Raw genomic sequence first — 6,081 nt, 5'->3', positions numbered from 1 at the left:
CAGCTGACGACTGCATCTCTCACTCACCTCTATGGCGCGTGGCCACACTTTTCCTATCTTCCACGTCACTAAAATAGTTTTTTTTTTAATCACTTTAATTCCTTGACTTGAACGCCGTACCATCTAACACACCAACTTTAATACGGCGTTGTCATTCGCTTAATTACGTATCCTCTAGTTTCTTTCTTTTTCACACTCTCTTCAAATAAAATAATATTTTAAAACCTAAATATAAAAAATAATTTTTACAATTTAAAAAAAATTAGGACGTGATCAAATGGGCCATGCTTTTTAAAAAAATAATAATAATAATTAAAATAATTCTTATTTATTCTTTAAAACCTATTCTATATTTCACTTTATTTTTAAAATAGGTTTTTATTTTTAAAAATAAAAAATTAATTTTAAATCATACAAATTTGACCAAGGAATATTTCATAGGCGGCGATTTGACCATAATTTTTTATTTATTTATTTTTCATGACACCTACCTCTTATTTATATAGCAAATAAAAATAATAATAACAATAATGGCACAATTTTTTCATCACCAACAACCAGTTTTTGAGTTTTTATGAACTCACAAAGTATCAATGTCTTTAATTTTAAATAAATTAATATCATTTTCATAAATCATCAAAATAAAACATCCTGCTTGACTTTGAATTATGTAACCATCTATTTTGTTTTAATTTTTCATTATTTCAATATTTAATAAATCAATTATAATTATTGAATTAAGTCTTCTTTAGCAATTTAAAATCCTTTTCTATCAAGTAATGTGCTAATAATGTGTTGCCCTTATCTAAGCATTTTTTTTTTCTAATCTTGATTACATTTCAATTAAAAGATTAGGGTGTTTAGCAAATTAAATGGGTGTTTGGTAAACCAACTTAATTATTTAAAATAATTTCATAAATTAATTAAGTTATTAAGTAAATTAAGTATATTTGGTAAAATAACTTAATAATATAATTTAAAATAAAAAATAACTTTAAATAATAAGTTAAAATAATTAATTTATTATTTAAGTTTATATCTTTATTTTACTTTTTTACCTCATTTGACTTAATTACTTCCATGATTTTCTTTGCTACTCAACAACTTTCAGTGTTACTTAACTCTATTTACCCTAAGTATAATTTATGAGAATAAATATGTTTAATTATATAATTTAGTATAAGTTTTAAGTTATCAAACAACTTTATTACTTAAAATTAAAATTAAGTAATAAGTTTTAAGTCAATAATTTAAGTATAATTTAATTTAAAATCAACTTAAATCATTAAATAATAAATATTAAGTTTCACTAAACTTCTCATAGCTTCATGGCTTAAAGTGTCTTAATAACTTAATTTAAATTATTAAGTAGATTTAACATATTTAGTAAAATAACTTAAAGCTTGTTTGTTTTTTTTTTTTTACTTTTTTTTGTTGAAATTAATTTGCTTTTAAACTTTATGTTTGTTTTTCTACTTTTTTTTATGATTTATTATAAATTTTTTGTTAAATATAAAAAGTTAAAATATTTAGTTTTTTTTTTCTTTTTAATGGAAAAGTAACATTTGGATTTTCTTTACTTTTTAATGTTTAATAGAAATAAAATATTATAAAAACAAATAACTTGATACTTAATCCTCTTAAACACTATTTAGTTTTAAGTTCTATTTTGAATTAAGTATGAAAAATAAAAAAATAATTAAAAAAAAAAAAACCAACATCAACTTAATATTACAACTTAAAGCGAAAAATGATTTTAAGTATTAAATTAAAATAATTAACTTATTTTTAATTTCAAATTTTTTTCTCTTATTTACCATATAATGAGAATCTATTTAATAATCATGACTTCATATCCATAACTCTTTATATATATATATATATATATATATATATATATATATATATATTTTAAGGTGACCTTTTATATTATTACAATACTTTCAATATGGATTTTTAATAAACAAATATATTATTTATGATTAATGAAAAAAATATTACTTAAAATTGATGATAATAAATATTAATCATAACTAATGAAAATATATATGGATTTAATAACTTAAAATAGATTTTAAGTTAATTTTATCAAATAACCTTAATACTTAAAATAAAAAATAATTAATAAACTTTAAATTAACAATTTAAAAATAATTTAATTTAAAATCAACGTAAGTCATAAGTATTAAGTTTTCCCAAATACTCACTTACACTTGGGGGGTGTTTGGTACACGGGAATAGGGAATGAGAATAGACATCTCATTCATTTTCTCCCTTATTCCTATGTTTGAATAAATGTTAAGAAGACAGAAATGAAATCAAAATTATTCAAGTAGAAATCAAATCCAACTTATAAGTCAGATTTGAATTCATCAAAAGTATGTGGTATTCTGATTCATTAAACCCATTTGATAATATAAAATAACATAAATTTACTATTTTACCCTCTTATCTCATTATTCAAGCCCGATGTTTATCTTCTTTGCAAAGTTAGAGGTCCATTCATCATCTACTTCTATGCAAGTGATTCTCCCAAACTGAATCAATCAAACCTTCCACGACATTTAGAAAAAAAATTTCAATTTCTAATTTATAGGGTTTTGAATGAAATTTGAATTCTTTTATTTCCTCTTTTGGAAATAGGTAAAATATTTGCTAGCTTTGAGAATTTAAATATTATAATAAATATTTTTTTTTGGTGAAATATAATTTTATAACTACTTAAACATGACAAATTATTCAAATTTTTAATAAAAATGATAATTGAATATTTGTACATTAGGGTTATATGATTTTTTATGGTTAATTTTATATTTATTGAGTATATATATTTTTTTAGTCTTATTATTTAATGACAAAAAAACTCTTAAAATTTATTTTTTTAAATAAAAAAAATATTTTAAATTATATGGAAGGATATTATTGTAAATTTATTTCTTTTTTATTTTCATTTCTATTATTATCAAATATTGGAATGGAAACAAATAATCATTCAAATCTTGTATTCCTAAGTTCATCAAAATGCTAGAAATGAAATCATCAAATTCATTTATATCCATTAAGAAATAAGAATGGAAACAAAATATTTATTTCCATTCTCTATTCCAACGTACCAAACACCCCCTAACTTTTATCTCATTCCACTCAATTAAGCATTTTCTTATTCTAAATAGCAAAGAAATTCATTGTGGAGCTACGTCAAGTACTATAAAAAAAATAAAAAAGAAAAAAGAAAAAACAAATCAAAACTTTAATTAATAATTTTAATATGGAAAATAATGGGTTTTATTGTCTAATCATTTAGTTTGTCTACTAAAAGTTAAATTATTAAAAAAAAAAAATTCAAACCATTAAAAAAATGATAAGAAATAGTTGGCGGACATGATAACGGTGTAGAATATGAGTGGTGCGTGTAGATATGGTTGGGGACACGACGTGGCGCGTATTATTAATCATTTTGTGTAAAGTAAGTGTGGCCAATGACGAGGTTGGCTTTGTCAAGATATGTACAACTTGGACCCTCATTCTCTAATCCTGAGATTGGTTGACCAAATTCTATGTTAAGGACTTGTGTATGTTTGGTGGAAGATCCAACGGTATGGATTGTTGTGATGTTAGAATAGTGGTGATTGTTGCACCCACTAGGTTAAGGACTTTTATTTACTTGTGGCACATGTTCCAGCCTCATTAACCATACCATTGCCTGATCAATAGGAATGGCAACCACTTGGTTTTATGAGGAATCACCCCATCTCAATCCCGTCTTTCCTTTCCCCAACCACGTTCCCATCCCGACCCATTTTGTTTATTTATATATATTTTTATCCTTATCTAGAGAAGAAAAGAAAGAAATTTTTAGAACCTAACTTCGAAAAACTAAAGATACTTGCATTATTGATATAAAAATTTACAATTTCATGCACTTTGGGATGAGGTGTGATTTCATACTAAAATTGTCTTCTCCCTTTGGCCAGATTTATAACGACCCGCTGTTCGCTTTAGACCCAAAGGAGTCTTTATGACTTTAAAACGCGTCTACTTGATTAAGAGGAGTCTTTACATATATAGTGCCATGGACCTTCTCCCCTATCCGATGTGGGACATCACAAGATCAGTGTCCGCAATGACCTTAAAAATGAAACACGGGCAGTGTTATTGGATCATCTAAGGTAGGTTTGTGCATTCATCTTCTTTAGGGATGGCAATGGGGCGGGTCATTTCGGGTACCCGCCCCGCCCCGCCCCTAATGGGGTGGGATTTTTTTTTTCTAAACGGGTATGGGACGGGTTTGGGATTTTTTTTGAAACCCGGGGCGGGTTCGGGGCGGGTTCGGGTATTGCCCCACCCCGCCCCGCCCCGCCCCGATTATATATAAAATTAAAATTAAAATTAAAATTAATTTAAAATTTAAAATTAATTTAATTTAATTTTTATTTTATTATTTTTAATATATAGATAATAATAAATTATTTTTAATAAAATAAGTTATAAAAAATATAATTATTTAATTATTTATAAAATATATTTATTTTAATATAATTAAAAAAATTTAAAAGTAATTTTTAAAAAAAATTAAAATTAAAATTAAATAAAAAGTTAAACGGGGCGGGTATGGGAATGTAGCATACCCGCCCGCCCCGCCCCGCCCCGCCCCGCCCCGCCCCGTTTAATTTTTTAAATGGGACGGGGATGGGAATTGGTTTAAATAAACGGGGCGGGGTTGGGAGGGGGGCGCCCCGCCCCGAACCCGCCCCGTTGCCATCCCTAAAGTCTGATTCTTCTTGGAAGTTAATAAAATTGCAATATAAGTCACAAGAGATTCCTCATCTATTCCTCCCTTTTGTTCAGCCTTGTATGCGCCATCCTACACTGTTTCAAGGGTTGATCCTTCATTTATTAATGGAGAACCGAGCATAACTTTCTTCTTTTTTCTTCACCAGGTACTCAGGCATAAACTTGTCCTGGAAATGGAAGTGATTTTTTCCTATAATCTGCTCGCTGATCTGGTCTGACTCTGGGTTTAAACCAGCCAGAAATTTAAAAATCGCCCTTGCTCTACAATCTTAGCAAGCTTGATATTGTCAATCATAGATTCCATCCCGAAGTGCTGGTAGTGATAGAATTTCCGCCACAAACTTTGTAGTTATAGTAAACTGCCACTAAAGAATCCTGTTGTTTGGAATTCCCAAACGTATTTTTAACTTAAAAATTTGGGAAAAATATCCAACATTATAATAAGGTTGAACCACTGCACTTCCCCGTCTTACCTCTTTCCGGGACCATAGAATTCAACATATATAAATATTCACAATATTTTGAGCCCGTCTTGTTTGGTAATGTGTCATGTAGCATTTCCTTGTTTCAATGAAAATCTGCAAATATCTTGTTGAAACCTAGAATGAGATGTGAGTTCAAGCCATATCCTTGTTATGTCATGGCAGATAGTTTGTACAAGGTGTAAGCCATATCCTAGGACTGTTTTGGCTTGATAATCTGGATGGTTTTTTTTCACTAAATTCTAGTGAAGCCAATTCTGCCCCACAATATAAAAATAAAAAAATAAATGTTAGGAAATACATACTAAAAAGTATAAAGGAGTTCTGAAAACGAACTTGGTCGAGATATGCTTAGTTTAGTCACCTTTTAATGTATCCTACATCTTCATGTAGCATTATTGAATTGTCTTTAATGGAAGATAGTCCGCTGATTTGAATATGTTGGATTACAAATCTCAACCACATATATTTCCAACTCGCTTTATGATTGTAGGTACTTTTGAATGATTTGAAGAAGAAACTATCATTGTATGCTTCAATAGAATCAATTTAGAAAGGTGATAACTTAATATACCAACCAATAGTCAATACTTACTCCTTCCCTTCAACTCCAATGTGAATCAATTTAGAAAGGTGATGACTTAATATACCAACCAATAGTCAATACTTACTCCTTCCCTTCAACTCCAATGTCCTTGAGTTGGTGCCAAACCACATCTTTCAAGTACATTCACAGAAAATGATACATATTATTTTTTATAATTTTGTTAGATACATCAATGCATGGATTGCATTGACATATAGT

This window comes from Vitis vinifera, chromosome 19, assembly GCF_030704535.1.
Source record: "Vitis vinifera cultivar Pinot Noir 40024 chromosome 19, ASM3070453v1".
NCBI lineage: Eukaryota > Viridiplantae > Streptophyta > Magnoliopsida > Vitales > Vitaceae > Vitis > Vitis vinifera.
The sequence above is the reverse complement of the archived record's forward strand: the minus strand, read 5'-3'. Positions refer to the sequence as shown.